At 39.0% G+C, this 15,616-nt stretch overlaps 3 pseudogenes; 2 read left to right on the top strand and 1 right to left on the bottom strand.

Moving 5' to 3' along the window:
• Positions 1 to 333: 333 nt before the first annotated feature.
• Positions 334 to 6,290, top strand: LOC118913159 (deuterosome assembly protein 1-like; annotated as a pseudogene).
• A 3,896-nt stretch (positions 6,291 to 10,186) lies between these two features.
• On the top strand, positions 10,187 to 11,065 carry LOC118912927 (olfactory receptor 2L3-like; annotated as a pseudogene).
• Positions 11,066 to 14,230: 3,165 nt separating this feature from the next.
• LOC118912930 (olfactory receptor 2L13-like) lies at positions 14,231 to 15,187 on the bottom strand (annotated as a pseudogene).
• Positions 15,188 to 15,616: the final 429 nt, after the last annotated feature.

The following is a 15,616-nucleotide window of genomic DNA, read 5'->3' as shown; positions in this document are numbered from 1 at the left end:
GAGAAACCAGGTGATTTTGCTTACCGCCTGTGTGTATTTTCAGTGAGACTGATATCCCAATCACAAATTAGGTGGAATTTAAAAAATGAAGTCAGGTGAAAATCTAATTTAAATGGTCTGTGAAAGTAAAATAGCTTGGCGGCATTGTGGCGAGCGTGCGGCAGAAGGGGTGCCCTCTGGGGGCGGGACTGGAGGGGCGGGGCCCTCCGCGGGTTGGGGGGGGCGCTGGAGGGGTGCGGCGTTCTGCTCCCGACGCTGCAGACCTCGGGGAGAGTGCGGCCAGGCGCCGATTGAAATTCAAGAATTATAAACCAGAGGCAGTAGATTCTTGACATGGAGAACAAAGCCCATAATACAATAGGAGCTTCTCCTTCTGAGGCATAGCTTCAGGAATTAATGGAAGGGATTGACATCGTGGTGGGATTACTTAGACAGAAGCTGGACAGTCTGGAGAAATGTAACTTCCATTTTCCTAGTTTGACTCAGAATTATGAAGGACAACTACAAACTCGAAAAGCTCAATTTTCCAAACCAACGAATAGCTTTGAAAGACTGAAATTACACTAAATGAAACAAAACGAATTTCGACGAAAAGAATTACAACACCCTGAAGAAATACCCTTTGAACTGAGCAATTTGAATCAGAAATTAGAGGAAAGGCACAAAGTTATCAGACTCAACTAAATGGTAAGAAAGTGCACAGAAAACAGCGGCTCTGAAACTCCTCAGCTGGTTTGTGAACCAGATCACAGTTTTGAAAATGAAAGCGATGAGGCCATTATGGAAAAATTAAAATCATCTGTGAATGGGATAGCATTAAGCAGGAGTAAGCTACAAGATGAAAATCAGAAGCTCTTACAGGAACTAAAAATGAACCAAAGACAGTGCCAGGCCATGGAAGCAGGACTTTCAGAGGTGAAAAGTGAGTTGCAGTCACGTGATGATCTCTTCAGAATCACAGAAATGGAACGACTGCAGTTGCAGAGAGAATTATTAAGAATAGGAGAGTGCCAAGGTGCTCAAGAAAATAAACAAAGACTTGAATCATCTTACTCAACTCCTATTAAAGAACCAGAAAGGAAAAAGAAAGAGGTGTTTTCAGTGACCACAGATAAACTAAATCATGCAAAAGAACTGAGCAAGATAAGAAGCCAACTCTATCAGGCGGAAGAGCACCGCAGCTCTGAGCGGGAAAGGATGAGTGAGGCAGGAGATCTGCGACCCAACAGAGGAGCTTCATCAGAAAGATATCACCATAGCCACGATCATGAAGAAAGCCTCCCTTCTGGAAAGACAGTTAAAAATGGAGTTAGAAATAAAAGAAAAAATGTTAGCAAAACAACAGGTCTCAGACATGAGGTATAAAGCCGTCATAACTGAAAACACACATCTAAAAGGAATGATGGGAGATTTAGACCCAGACAGTACATGACTGTAAGATAAATTCTAGCCGAAATAAGCAGGCAATGAGAGGCAAAAAAGGGCCAGGTAATTTATTTGAATGCCCCCGGGCGAGGTTCCACGGTCTGGTTATCACAGGCCGGGGAAGTCACACGAAAGTAGGCAAGCAGCGAGTTTTTAAAGAAGGTAGGTGGAGGCAGAGCTTTTATTTACAGCGTCGTGAGGATTGGCTAGCCTAAGGCACCTTTTTCAGGTTGGGAGGAGGCAGCAGCCTGGGACTTTGGCACGTCATCAGTGTCTGATGTGCTCACCCCTCCCCCCAGTGCCTTCAACCTTACATTTCAGCCTTTTGGTCATAATGGGCAACGACTTGATCTGGCTACTTCTGGCTGACAAGGGGTGTCGTGGGGGCGGCGGTTTCGTTGCACGTAGTTACATTGTTATGACTGCAAACCTCTCACCCTGCTTTCTTTAGAGGCTTTCACTTCACTCCATCTAAATTTATGGTTTCTGTCTAATTTTCTCTTCTACAGATGGAGACTCTAGCTGCTGCCAGGGAAAAGGGGCGACGACCGCTCTGGCTGCTACATGCTGAGAAGGGGCGCAGTAAAGGGTGCATCTAGGTTTCTATCACTGGTCAGTTGAGAGGGCCTCAGAAAGTTAGTGCTTTTATTCTGGAAGGACAAATTTGATGAGATTAAGAATGCATGGCTGAATATGAGAACTAGAAATATGAAGAGTTTAATTGAGAATTATAGCCAGGTATTATGGGGAATTTAAAATTCTGGATTGAGTTTACATATCAATGAGTAGTATTAGGAGTTAGTATAGATAAGACTGCATTATTGAAACAATACTTTTCTCTAAAATCACCCTTATTTTTATTAGAAGTAACTAGATTAAGAAAATAATTAACACTTGGCTTTATTATTTGCATAAGTGCAGCAAGAAGAGCAATTGATTATATAAGCTCTTTTAAATGTGCTTTGCTGGAACTTTTTGTAAGGAATTTCAGATTGAACTTTTAAAGGCCTCTTGAGGCCAGAAAGCTGAGTAAGACTTGCCATCAGGTTGTGCCTGCAGTACGTGTAGATTTAGGTGAATCCTTCTCTTCTTGTGGTTCCCAAGACATTCTTGAGGTTCCTGCACCTGCCAGGAAGTGACCTTCTTTACTCACCTGGTAAGGCTGCTGGGAACCCTGTAAGCAAGGTACCAGGCTAGTTCTTCTAAGGGGCTTTGTTGGCTTTATAAAGTCAATCTTATTTCCTTAAAGCTGTCTTTTCATATCTGAGTTTACACACGTGTCTCTCAGGTATGACATTCCAGTCAAAGCTTTTGTAATATAACTAGTGTTTTTAATTGGTCCTCTTACAAGGAAAGCAGATTCTTATTGAACTTGTGCAAATAAATATACTGCCATGAAGTATAAAAATAGTCACTGACAGTTTTTTAATTCTGAAGGGATCAGGTAGAGAGAAAGATAAAGTTTCAATTCTGCTTATAAAGGCAGTCATTTACTAAACTGTTGTTAGCTTAAGAGAAAAAGCTTAAAACACTTTATCAACATTTGAAACAAAAAGTCATAAAATCATTTTTTTAATTTACTTAATCTTATGTAACTAATACTTGTTCTGCTGAAATCTAGTTTTTTACTAGTTTAGGAGTATTAAAAGAGTGAGTATAGATGACAAAAGACTTACAAATGACAATGGTTAAAGATCTGATGAGAGCTTACTGTAAGACAGTTGTCATAAGGAAATTTGGATATTTCTGTAACACAAAATATTCAGTAACAAAGTTTAGCCTCATTCTCTGTGACAGTGCTTTCTAGGTAATTAACAGGTAAATAAGCCAAATTAGCCAAATATTTTCCTCAATGAGAAGAAATTCTTCTGACATGTTCTAGGGGCCCTTTGGAAAATATCAGAGTGAACTAGAGGTAAAAAGCACTTTTATGAATTTGATTTTGGGAAGCTGTTAAAAGTTTTAAGGCACTTGCTTAAATAGGATTATAGTTTGCTATGAAGCAATACTTATCTATTTAACCAGAATGACAACAAAATACCTTAAAGGCAAATAAAGAAGGTTATACAGTTGTTAGCAAACTTTAGCTTTTAGTCCTTTTAATATTAAGATCTCATTTTCTTAAATATTCTGACAACTCTTTGAGACTTGAAGCTTGAGAAACTGCTTTGATAAAATAGAGAACTCATTACAATCTTTTAATATTAAGAGCAGATTAACAGTTAAGAAAACTTTATTTTTTTTACTGAAAACAAAATTTTAATTTTGCTGTGTACTTGATACTGGTATTTATTTGCTACACTTGTTTAGTTTACTTATTTTTAACCATGCTAGGTTATTTACAAGACCTTTACTGAATACTAGACAAAGCCAAGCTTTTAAGCATTTATTCTTAAAAGATTTAGCAGATAACATCAACTTAAATGACATTAGGTAAACTTAGACAGCTGATAACAAGAACATGCCTCCCTTAGCCAAATTCAAATTAGCATTAATGCTTAACATTTTTTATCAGATTTCCTAGAAGTTTTAGAATGCCTAATTTTCACAAGCACTTGTTTTTAAATCAATTTTTATTAATACCATCTGGAGGTAGGAAAATATTTCTCATTTACACACCTAGACACACAAACATGCAAATTGACACACAACAACTACAGTCAGCAACACTTTTTACACAAAAACATATACACAGATAGACAAACTGATGTAAAGACTTGAGTCATGATATCCAATTGCCTTCCCTCTCCTCAGCTTCCTGTCAGTGGCTTCTGGAACCAGAGGGCAGGAGGAGCGTGTTCTGGTGGGGGAAGAGGGCGGTGAAGGTGGAAGGAGAAGGGGAGGGGGTGGTGCAGCCACCAGAAGAGGAGAGCAGGACAATGGAATGGCTGAGAATGTAGGACTTTAAGATGGCGGCGACACGTGTGAAGACAAAGGACTTAAAGATGGTGGTGGAGAGAGGGGGAGAGGATTGCGAGCTGAGGGAGGTGGGCGACTGAGGTTTTCTGGCAGATCAGAAAAGGAAGGACTGGGCAGAGTAAGAGGCTGACAATCTTTAACTGGAGCTTGGGCCAGGAGAACCTGAGTTGTTGAACACTTAACATAAAGGTCTGGATGGGAGTTCAAAGTCCAAAAAGCCTGCACATATGGGATTTCACTCTACTCTTCGCTCTAGTGGCAATAATTAGTTAAGTCACTGAGGAGGCCAAAATTGAAAGTTCCCTCAGGGGGCCAGCGAGATTGATTGTCCAAGGGATACTGAGGCCTGGCCTCAAAGCAAAGAAAGACTAGCTTCTGTTTGCGAACTTCCCAGGACAAACATAGAGTAGCCAGATTAGAAATGAGACACTGCAGCGGGGTCTGAGCCTCTGCTTTTGAGGGCTGGTTCCCCATGTCTGCGCCACTTCCCAAATAATCCCGTTAAGAGGAGTGCCCAGCGTCCCAAGCGCACCAAGTCAGGGCAGATGGCCTGGGAGCCTGGGTGAGGTACCTCTCCCCCACTGCAGGGCCAGGGGTGGGTATCCCAGATACTCGCAATTAATGGGCTGAATGCCCAGACCTGGACGTATGCACGATTTCTAACAGACCAGGTGAAATGGAGTTAGGAAGGGAAGCAGACCAGGGGAAACTGAGGGACTCACCAGAAAATAGTCCATGTAGTGGAGATCAGGCTGAGGTCCCGGGTCAGGGAAGGAGGGGGCGGGGCCGCCGATGGCCGGTCGGGGCCCTGCGCTCATTCTCCTTCCCAGGGTTTCGGCACCAAATGTAAGATAAATTCTAGCTGAAATAAGCAGGCAACGAGAGGCAACAAAGGGCCAGGTAATTTATTTGAATGCCCCCAGGTGAGGTTCCACAGTCTGGTTATCACAGCCCAGGGAAGTCACGTGAAAGTAGACAGGCAGCGAGTTTTTAAAGAAGGTAGGGGTATGCAGAGTTTAGATTTATAGCGGCATGAAGATTGGCTATCCTAAGGCACATTTTTCAGGTTGGGAGGGGGCAGCAGCTGGGGACTTTGGCACATCATCAGTGTCTGACGTGCTCACCCTTCCCCCCAGTGCCTTTAATCTTACAATGACAAATGAAATTACTGTTATTAAGGGTATGGGCTTCACTAACAGGGAACATTCAAGTCATGCGTCTATTAACAAACTGGAATATGAGAATGAAAGGCTCCGAAACGATCTTGCAGAACTCCAGACTAGTGTAAAATCAGCATGGGCTAATCAAAATACCTGTGAAGAAACAGTACTGTAAGCCTACCACAGCCAAATAAAATGGAAAAAGAGGAAGATAGGCTCAGCCGAGACCATGAGCCAAACAGAAGCACAACACCCCTGTTGCCACCTATGCCATTTCAAGCCAAAGAAATGACCAGTCCTTTGGTTAGTGATGGTGAAGTATTCCCACTGTCTCCCCTAGATACATCTTTCCCAGCTTCTTTGGCTGCACAGCAGTTCCTTCTAGAGGAAGAGAAGCGAGCAAAAGAATTTGAAAGACTTCTGAATACACATATTGATTAACTGCAAAGACATACAGAATTTACTCTTAATAAATACACCAAGCTCAAACACAACAGACACGTATGACCTTTTAAACTGTTTTATTTGCTTCCCCTACCCCATGAAAAAAAGCTCTTGCAGTATATTTATCAAAAGCTGATTAATGAAACTGAGAAATTTTGTTCTGTTTTCTTGACTAAGTCATTTTTGTAAGGCAGCTAGAAAATAGTAAGTATTTTGTTCATTAAAGCTGTTTGTGTTTCTGCATTAACATAATAAATTGTTTGGCTGTAGATTTACTATAAAATAAACATGACTACAAAAGAGGCTTTTTTTTCCAGTCTAAGAAATATTTTGGAATTAAATATGCAGGTTTTTTTCCCACTTGAATCATGTACACTGAAAACCCATTTCCTCTGTAATAACACAACATGAGGGAAAGGGAAGAGTCATATTTCAAGAGTAAGTAAATCAAGTACAGCTCAGTTGTCTAAGGTTTGAAAACTAAAGGATTTTGTTTTGTTTTGTTTTGTTTTTTTGTTTTAGAGGGCATCTCTCATATTTATTGATCAAATGATTGTTAACAACAATAAAATTCTGTATAGGGGACTCAATGCACAATCATTAATCAACCCCAAGACTAATTCTCAACAGTCTCCAATCTTCTGAAGCATAACGAACAAGTTCTTTCATGGTGAACAAGTTCTTACATAGTGAATAAGTTCTTACATGGTGAACAGTGCAAGGGCAGTCATATCACAGAAACTTTCAGGAAAACTCAAGGATTTTTACAAATGAAAAGCACTAAGTATTTTTTGGCTATATAAACATCCTAAAATTTATTTTAGTAAAAAGAAAGGTACAGCTTTCCTGTTCCTGCAGTCATTTTTGCAATGTCTCTGTTTTAGCACAAGACATGGAATGTGTAATTTACACAGTGACATATATGTGCCAAAGATGAATGCTTTCCTGTTAGTACTAAGTAATTCTTGGACATGAACATGGTAAAATATAAATATGCTTTATATTTTGTAAGAGGTAAAAGAGGTATAAATGTAACTGTTGTTACATTCTCCTTTTTATGACCTGTTTTTCATACAATAAAGGAATGTAAAATTCTATGGATTTAAAGCATAAATGCCAAATCTATATAGAACAGCAATAGCATGACAGCAAACAATAAAACTCAAGTTATAAATACAACCAAAAAGTAAAATAAAAGGGAAATATTTACAGGAGAACAAAAGCAATCTGTATTCCTCAGACCTTGAAACATATTCAATGACTGAGGTTTCTTCCCTTTCAGATGCATCACTTTTTTAAGTGATCAAATGCAAGGTTAAAGCTAAAGGACAGAGGGACAGAGCCAATCAAATACTGCTACATTAACAGTCCTGTGACATGGCATCAAAAAATTCATCTAACTTGCCACTCATTATTTCTGTTCTGTTTGGCTTTTTCCTCATGATTAAACTGAGGTGGTAATAACTACCTCAGGGGCCTTTGCCACAGTCAGCCCTGCATAAAATGCAAATGATAGGAATACATACAATGTTTATTTAATTGGTAATGACAAATACTACATTTTCAGTCTTGTCAGTGTTTGTACTAATAAGGTCATATCCCACAATAACAGTCAATATGAAGTTTTCATGTTGAATCCAAATGCCATGTTGTAATAAATAAATGAACTCTCCCAGTTTTTCTCTGCAAGTTGTTGGCAGCAATTGAAAATCCATTTTTCCACATTTGCCCAGGATTGTGCTGTAGGATTCCTGTAATTTATTGGAGGGTAATATATAAAATGAGTAGATGCAAATTATTAACTGAAATAATTCTATCACATTAATATTTTGCTCAAATAATGCGTGGATAGGGCATCAACAACTCACAGGGTAGAACAATGGTCCTCTTGTTTGACTTAAATCCAGCCCTGTGAGCTCCAAGGCAAATGCTTCATATTATTTTGTAATTTTCCCCATTATTTTGCCAATGTTTTAAAAAGTATTCATATGTTCTAATGCTTGACTCCTAAACCCTGAATGCCAAACAATTATTTGGGACCTGGACGACTGCAGATGGGGAGCTGACCCCATCCCACACCGTCCCTTCACCATCCTCCCTTCCTGCTTACTCTCAACATAGGCACAGCCCACTTTGTGTCTCAGGGAAATGGGATGATGGCATTATTCCATATTCCATGATTTATTGGCCGCATATAAAAATATGACTATTGCCAAACTTGATGCTATCTTATTGGCCATTAATGCATATATTTCTTGTCATCATATTACTATGATTTCTCTGAAGACATTTTCAGATTTAACTTTATGGCTGGTGTTGACAATTGCCAAGAACTTATTTTTAAGAAAATATTTAGGCTTTGAAATATTGTTCTGTAATAAATTATTTCTCCTTTATTTTTCTGTTTTTTACATTCTATTTCAATATTGTGGATCATCTATAACTGTTCTGAGAAACTGGTAATATTCACTCCATAATTTCTATGTCATATGCATTTTTATGAATGCTCGTAAGTATAAGTTGGGCCATTATCTTAATTCTTTAATTCTCTAATCTTTTCAACATGTCAAACTTTTATTTTTCATTGCTGGTTTGCTTTCTTCATTTTATCTTTTAAAATTTTCATTGAATCCATTATACTATTATCTTTTTGATTTCCAGAAGTCCTTTATTATTACCCTTTTATATCACACATGTTACTAGCACTGTGGAATTAACAAATCCTTATATTTCCCTGAAGATGTGTAATTTCCTCATCCAGATGCATTGCATTTCCATTGTTTCTGTGTGACCCCTGTCATGCACTAAGAGACGCCCTCAGCAGTGTGACGGGCTTCGGTCCTGAAAAGGAATTAGGGACTGATGTACTGCAACACCTTTATGCTTACACTTTGCTGCTATTCCACTAGAGAATCCACATTTATTCCCACTCAGAAGAACCTAAGCTGGCCATTTCTTCTTCTCTCCATTTAAGTGACTGCTTCTCAAAATTCCTTCTTCCAGAAGACTGAACTCTTTTATCCTTGGTTTAACCCCCTCCCTTCCCCATTTCTTAACATTCATAACATATCTATTTCTTTATTATCACATTAGTTTAGTTTTATGACAGAGATGTGATAAATATAAGTGTTAAATCCCACAATTATATGGTAATGTAAAGAGTTTTAGATAAATGAAATTAAGAGGGAAATTGAGAGAGACAGAGAAATTGCCGGAGACCCCTGTGTAACGTTATACACATTCTGGGAAGCGGACGGACAGAACGCATCCTCCCCGGAGCACTCGGCAGAGCCGCGGGAGCCGCGGGAGCCGCATGGGGCTGTGGTGCAGACTCCCGCGCACAGGGCGACCTGGGGCCGGGGCCTCCGGAGGTTAGTTTAGGGGCCAGAAGAGAGCGCCTCTGCATAAATGATATTGGCAATAAGGACTTACTAAAGATTTCTAAAAAGAAGAGCAGCAATTGATAGTACATGTCTTTTAAGAAACTTGATTTGGCACTATTTTGCAAGGAAAATTCACACAGAAGGTAGGCTACTCCAGTTTCAGAGTTATTAGGGCTTAAGTATTTTTTTTAAATCATCCTGTAACGGTCATAAAAAATGTACTCAAATATGAATCTATATTTATGCTACTACACTGTAACTGTTATGTAACTGTTATGTAAACATCTGAAGCTTATGGTCTGAACTTAATGATACCTGAATTTATATAGGGTAATAAAATACCTATATTTTATTCAACGTAATATAGGTATATATTACTCTTACAGTTTTACAATTCCTATAAAATATTTTGCTACACATGTTTGCTTCATGAAGATTTTATCTCACAGGTAAAACTTGGGGCTTTTTATTCTAAATAGTTAAATTTCTTCTTCCTTATAAAGCTGTAATTTTCATGAATAAAGCACAGTAAGATGAAAATAATGAAGCAAACATAGTTTATTTGCATATCTGTGATGATTAGTGTCCTTGAGTTCTATTCATGTGTCCATTGCCCATCTGTCTGTCTATTTGGAAAAATGTTTATTGAAGTCACCCATCCATTTTTTAATTGGGTTATTTGTCTTTCTGGTGTTGACTGGATGATGTATTCATATATTTTTGATATTAGCCCCATATTGGATATATCATGTGCAAATGTAGTCTCCCATACAGTAAGTTGTCATTTTGTGTTGTTGACAGTTTCATCAATAGGTGAATAGATAAAGAATATGTGGTACATATATAAAACGGAATATGGTGCAGACAAAAAATAAAGAAATACAGCTTGCCATTTGCAACAACACTGATGGGCCTACGGGATTATGCCTGCTGGGCAGCAGCCTCTCTGAGATCCTCCCGACCCTCCTGGACGCCCACCTCTGCACTCCCGTGTGCTTCCTGCTGAGCTGGCTCTCCCTGATAGGACTGAGCTGCATCTCCACCATCGTCCCCAAAATGGCTTCCCGTTATCTCTCTGGAAACGTGTCCATCTCCTCTAGGCTGTGGGATTCAGAGCTCCTTGTTCTTGACTTTAGCAGCTGCAGAAGGATTACTACTGGCATCTATGGCCTATGATCGTTATGTGGCCATTTGCTTTCCTCTCCACTATCCCACCCTTATGAGCAACAGAGCATGTGTGCTGCTGATAACAGGAGCTTGGATAATGGGCTCCATCAAGTCCTGTGTCCACACCATACGTCCTCCATATCCCTTACCGCCCATCCAGGGCCACCAATCATTTCTTCTATGATGTCCCAGCACGCTGACTCTGGCCTGCACAGACACCTGGGTCTATGAGCACCACTCTCTGGATTGTGTTCCGTCTCATTGGCTTGCACGTTCCCATGGCCGTGCCCTCTTGGCTGCCCACCGCATGCACTCACCTGAAGGGAGCAGGAAGGCCTGTTCCACCTGAAGCACCCACCTTGCCGTGGTGACCACCTACTATGCGCCCTTTATGACACTTACCTGTGCCCAAGATCCGTCCGAAGTCCAACAGAGGGTAAAGTACTGGCTGTGATCTGCACCGTCCTGACCCCAATGCTCAACCCCATCATCTACAGCCTGAGAAACAAGGAGGTGATGGGAGCCTGGAGGAGAGTGACTCAGAGATTCTGCTCTGTGAAAAATTAGACATCAGTCTCTTTAGGACTGCAGCCATAGAAGCAGATAAATTTAGAAATTAAGGAAAATATCATCCCAAGATTAAGACATGTATTTAAGTTAATCTAGAGGTTAAATATTTAAGATTTGACAAAAGAATTATATATTTCTGACCACTTCTTAGTTTCCATTGTGGTAATTTTTAATAAAGTACATACAGTTCTCACTACCATTTGGGCAATAAATATTTTTAATATGTAGAAATAAAGTTGAAACTGCCAAACTTAATGTTATCAGTCAGTATAACAGATCATCTATATATAATATATATTCCAAAATGTCTAAATTATTGCAAAGAAACAATAAATGTTACAACATTGTTTGATCTAATTGAAACAAAACAAATATTTCTATTATAATTTACTCTTGACTGGTACATATTGGTTCTCCTATTCCCAGTTTTCAAGGGAATATTTGTTACAGAGATTAGGTGGAGAGCTCTACAGGGAATTAAGAGTGCTTGGACCACTGTACAGTATGGATATACAGGAAATACAGTAAGCTTATATAATATATGGGAGAGGCCACGGAAATGTCTAGATATACCCTAAGGAAGTGATTTATTCCCAGGTCTAACTCAGGTTTAACAATTATGGTTGTGGAGATGCAAAATGACCTATACAGGAATGAGAGCCACTTTTTTAAAAGATTAATGTAAGTTACATATATTATTAGTGCAGATTGATCAGTTGGAGAAACACCTCAAGCATCCTTCCAAATACACTCGAGTTGTATTTCTCAACTTGTAAACCTTTTATACAGCCACTTGTTAAACTTTTATACAAAAATTGGAGGTTGGTTTGGGGTCATCCTCTCAGGATGAAAATTTTTAATAGATATTCCTGCACATTCACTAGCCTACATAGCGCTACGCTTCACTCCCAGCTGAACTGTACACTGTGCATAAAGCATCATAAGGGTCCAGGAGGGAATTCTATTTACTCTTCATTCTGGGAGGACAGGTAGGAAGTAAAATGCCAGAATGGGAAGATAAGAATGTCTGGATTATCCAAGTCGTGAACACTGATGAATCTCTGATTATTAGAAATGGAAATAATTTTCCCAAAATAATCATGTTACTAATTCAAAGCTTGGTTTTGGATTGGCAAGTTAGTATGTCTTTTCTCACCTCCCACTATTTTATGGGAAATGTTCTTATCATAATGTACTGCATGATAATATAATTATATTCCATATTGAAGTAATTGCTTGCATGTTGTTGAATATTTACCTCATATCATAAATTAATTCACAAATATACATGAAAAAGAAGATATTTACTGCTTAATATCAATGGCCAAGTAATTTCTAAGCATTTACTCTTTCTACTAAGGTATTCAAACTGAAATAAATGTGATTTGGAATATAATTAGCTAATGATCTAAACTATAATAATTTTATTTTTAACATAAATAAAACCAGTCCAACTTAATCAGAAAATGTTATATTAAAAGAAATTCAGAAGCTTGCACAATCCTCAGAAGTGCTACCCAATCAGGTTTGTCGACTCCATAACCTCAATAAATTTTCAACCTATGCCTGAGAATGACCTAAGCAAAGAGAGCACTATTGCCTCCCCAACCCCCAGGTGCCCTCACAGCTCCAGACCCAGCTGATGGGCTCCTCTGGGAACATGGTGCATTTATTATCATTGTCCTACATTCTAATTCATTGCTGTTGCAATGTTTTCTGGTTTATTGTTCTAATGCTGCTTCCTTAGTAGATGTGCACATCCCCTGTTTTGCTGAGTGATCCTCTCTAATATTAAAGTTTGGGTGAAATAATGTAATGCAGAGTATAGATACAATCCCTGATCATACCAGAGAATCAGGTAAGTGTAGGTCATAGCACAGTTATCAGAATTGTTGCTCCTGAAGATATGTTAAAGAGGTCAGAGGAAAGCCAATGTTAGTAGAAGGAGGGACATAATGAAGATCACAGCAGAAATGAATGAAATGGAGGATAATAAAACAATGAATGAAACCAAGAACTGGTTCTTTGAGAAGATAAATAAAATAAACAAACTCTGAGTCAGACTTATCAAGAAAAAAAGACAGGACACAAATAAATGAAATCAGAATTGAAAAAGGAACAGGTAAAACTGACATCACAGAAATACAAAGAATTATCAGAGAATTCTATGAAACATTATATGCCAGTAAATTGGACAACCCAGACAAAATAAATCCTACAAATGAACAAACTTCCAAGACTGAAACAGGAAGAAACAGAAAATCTGAATAGACCAATTACCAGCAATGAAATTGAATTGGTAATCAAACACCTACCAAGAAACAAATGTCCAGAACCAGAGAGTTCCACAGCTGAATTCTACCAAACACTTAAAGAAGAGCTAATACCCATCCTTAGTAAAGTATTCCAAAAACTGGAAGAGGAGGGAATACTTCTGAACTCATTCTATGAGGCCAGAATCTCTCTAATACCAAAACAGAAAAAAATACAAAAAAATAAAATAATAGAAAAATATCACTGATGAGCATAGATGCAAAAATCCTCAACAATACATATGCAGACCCAATTCAAATAGACATCAAAAAGATCATCTATCATGATCAAGTGGGATTAATTCAGGATTCATGGTTAGTACAATATGAATAAACCAATGGAATAGACCATATTAACAAATGACAGGATAAAAGCCATATGATCATCTCAATAGATGGTAAAAAGCACTTGACAAAATCCAAATCCATTCATGATATGTTCAACAAAATGGATATGTAAGAAACATATCAGAACATAATAAATACCATATATGACAAGGCTACAACTAAACTGTATTGGATGTCTAAAGCTGTGCTGTCCCACACAGTAGCCACTGGCCCCATGTGGCTACCGGGCAGTTAAGATGTATTTAGTCAAAATTACAATGTTCTGTAAGCATAAAATACATGAAAGACTATGAAGAATTTAACAGAAAAAGTAAAATCTCACAATAATTTTATATTGACTATTTATAGAAATAATGTCAGTAGGAGTATAAATATTATATTAATAAAAATATTTATATCCATGTCATAAATACATTGCATATAAAATATTAAAATATTATAATCATATACCATTAATGTCAATGTTGATTATAATACTGTATTTGATTAAATAAGTATATTATTAACTCAATTTCATTTTCAAAATTGGCTGCTGGAAAATGTTGAATGCACATGCCTCCCATGCCATTTCTGCCAGACAGCTGTCCCGGGGTGCTGTTGTCAGCATGGAAAGGGGAGGGAAAGGTGACCGAGGGCAGCCGTGCTTATTCTTCACCGCAGAGAATATCCTGAGCACCCTAGTCGCGGCCCCCAGGACCTCCTCACTCCTCAGGCTGCAGATGATGGGACTGAACATGTGCGTGAAGACGGTGTAGAAACAGCCAGGACCTCATCTTCTGCTGGTGAGAGGAGGTTCCTGGGCCGAAGATACGTGTAGACAAAAGGTGCACAGTAAAAGGTCACCACGGTTAAATGTGTGGAAAGGTAGTAAAGGCGTTTTTCTGTCCCTCTTTTGAGCTCACATGGCGGACAGCAAAGAGGATCCAGCCAAAGGAAGCAGTGATGCCAATGAAGAAAGGAGCAGAGAGAGGCTTGTGCTCACAAACCCATGTACTTGTAGACCCTGCTGTCCATGCAGGCCAGAGGCAGCATGGTGGGACATCGCAGAGGAAGGGATCTATGGCCTGAACCGGCAGTAAGGGACACAGACAGTGTGTGCCAGGGAGCTGATGGACCCCAAGACCCAAGATCCTGTGACCGCCTTCACACACATCCTTTTACTTCTGCGGATGGGATAGTGGAGGGGGTGGCAGATGGCCAGGTAACGGTCACAGGCTATGGAGGCCAGGAGCAAGCCTTCTGAACATGCCATGGACAGGAAGAAGCAGCTGGCTGAGGAGGGAGTACAGAGGGGTGTGGAGCCTGGAGTCCATACCTGTGAGGTGCATCATTGCTGCGTTGTGCACAGAGGCGGAAAAGAATACAAAGACGGTGGGAATAAGAGAAGCAGGCCTGCTGGATGTGAGGGAAGCAACCCCAACAAAATGAAATCATCTAGAGTTTGGTTCCAACTCTCCATGTAATAATGCTGCTTTAACTTCCTTGGAAGAATGATATTCTCTTCCATAGTTTAGTTTCTGTGCAGTAGATTGGAACAGAATCAAACACTTGCCAATTGCTCACTGGAGAAGTGGGAATGTCCAGGAGGCCACTCCTGAGTTGCAGCTTACATGTTTGTACTCACCCTCTTCAAATGTAATTGTTTAAGTAGAGCAGCAGAACTAGTATTATATATTAATGATTAAGAATACAAATGAAGAAAAGGTTAAAATGAATAAATTTTCCTTTTGGAAAATTTTCCTAGCTTCTTATGTCCATACCTTTCCCTGGGAATTTTTATAATTCAACTTTTTATAGCTTATCTTTTCCTCTTTATGTCACCTCAGTTCTGACAATTTGTTCTTTCCTTCATGCAGTCTCCCAAACACATATAAATATTTATTGTGGT

This window comes from Manis pentadactyla, chromosome 13 (genome assembly GCF_030020395.1).
Source record: "Manis pentadactyla isolate mManPen7 chromosome 13, mManPen7.hap1, whole genome shotgun sequence".
NCBI classification, from domain to species: Eukaryota; Metazoa; Chordata; class Mammalia; order Pholidota; family Manidae; genus Manis; species Manis pentadactyla.
Note: the sequence above shows the minus strand (reverse complement) of the source record. Positions and strands in the feature narration are given on the sequence as shown.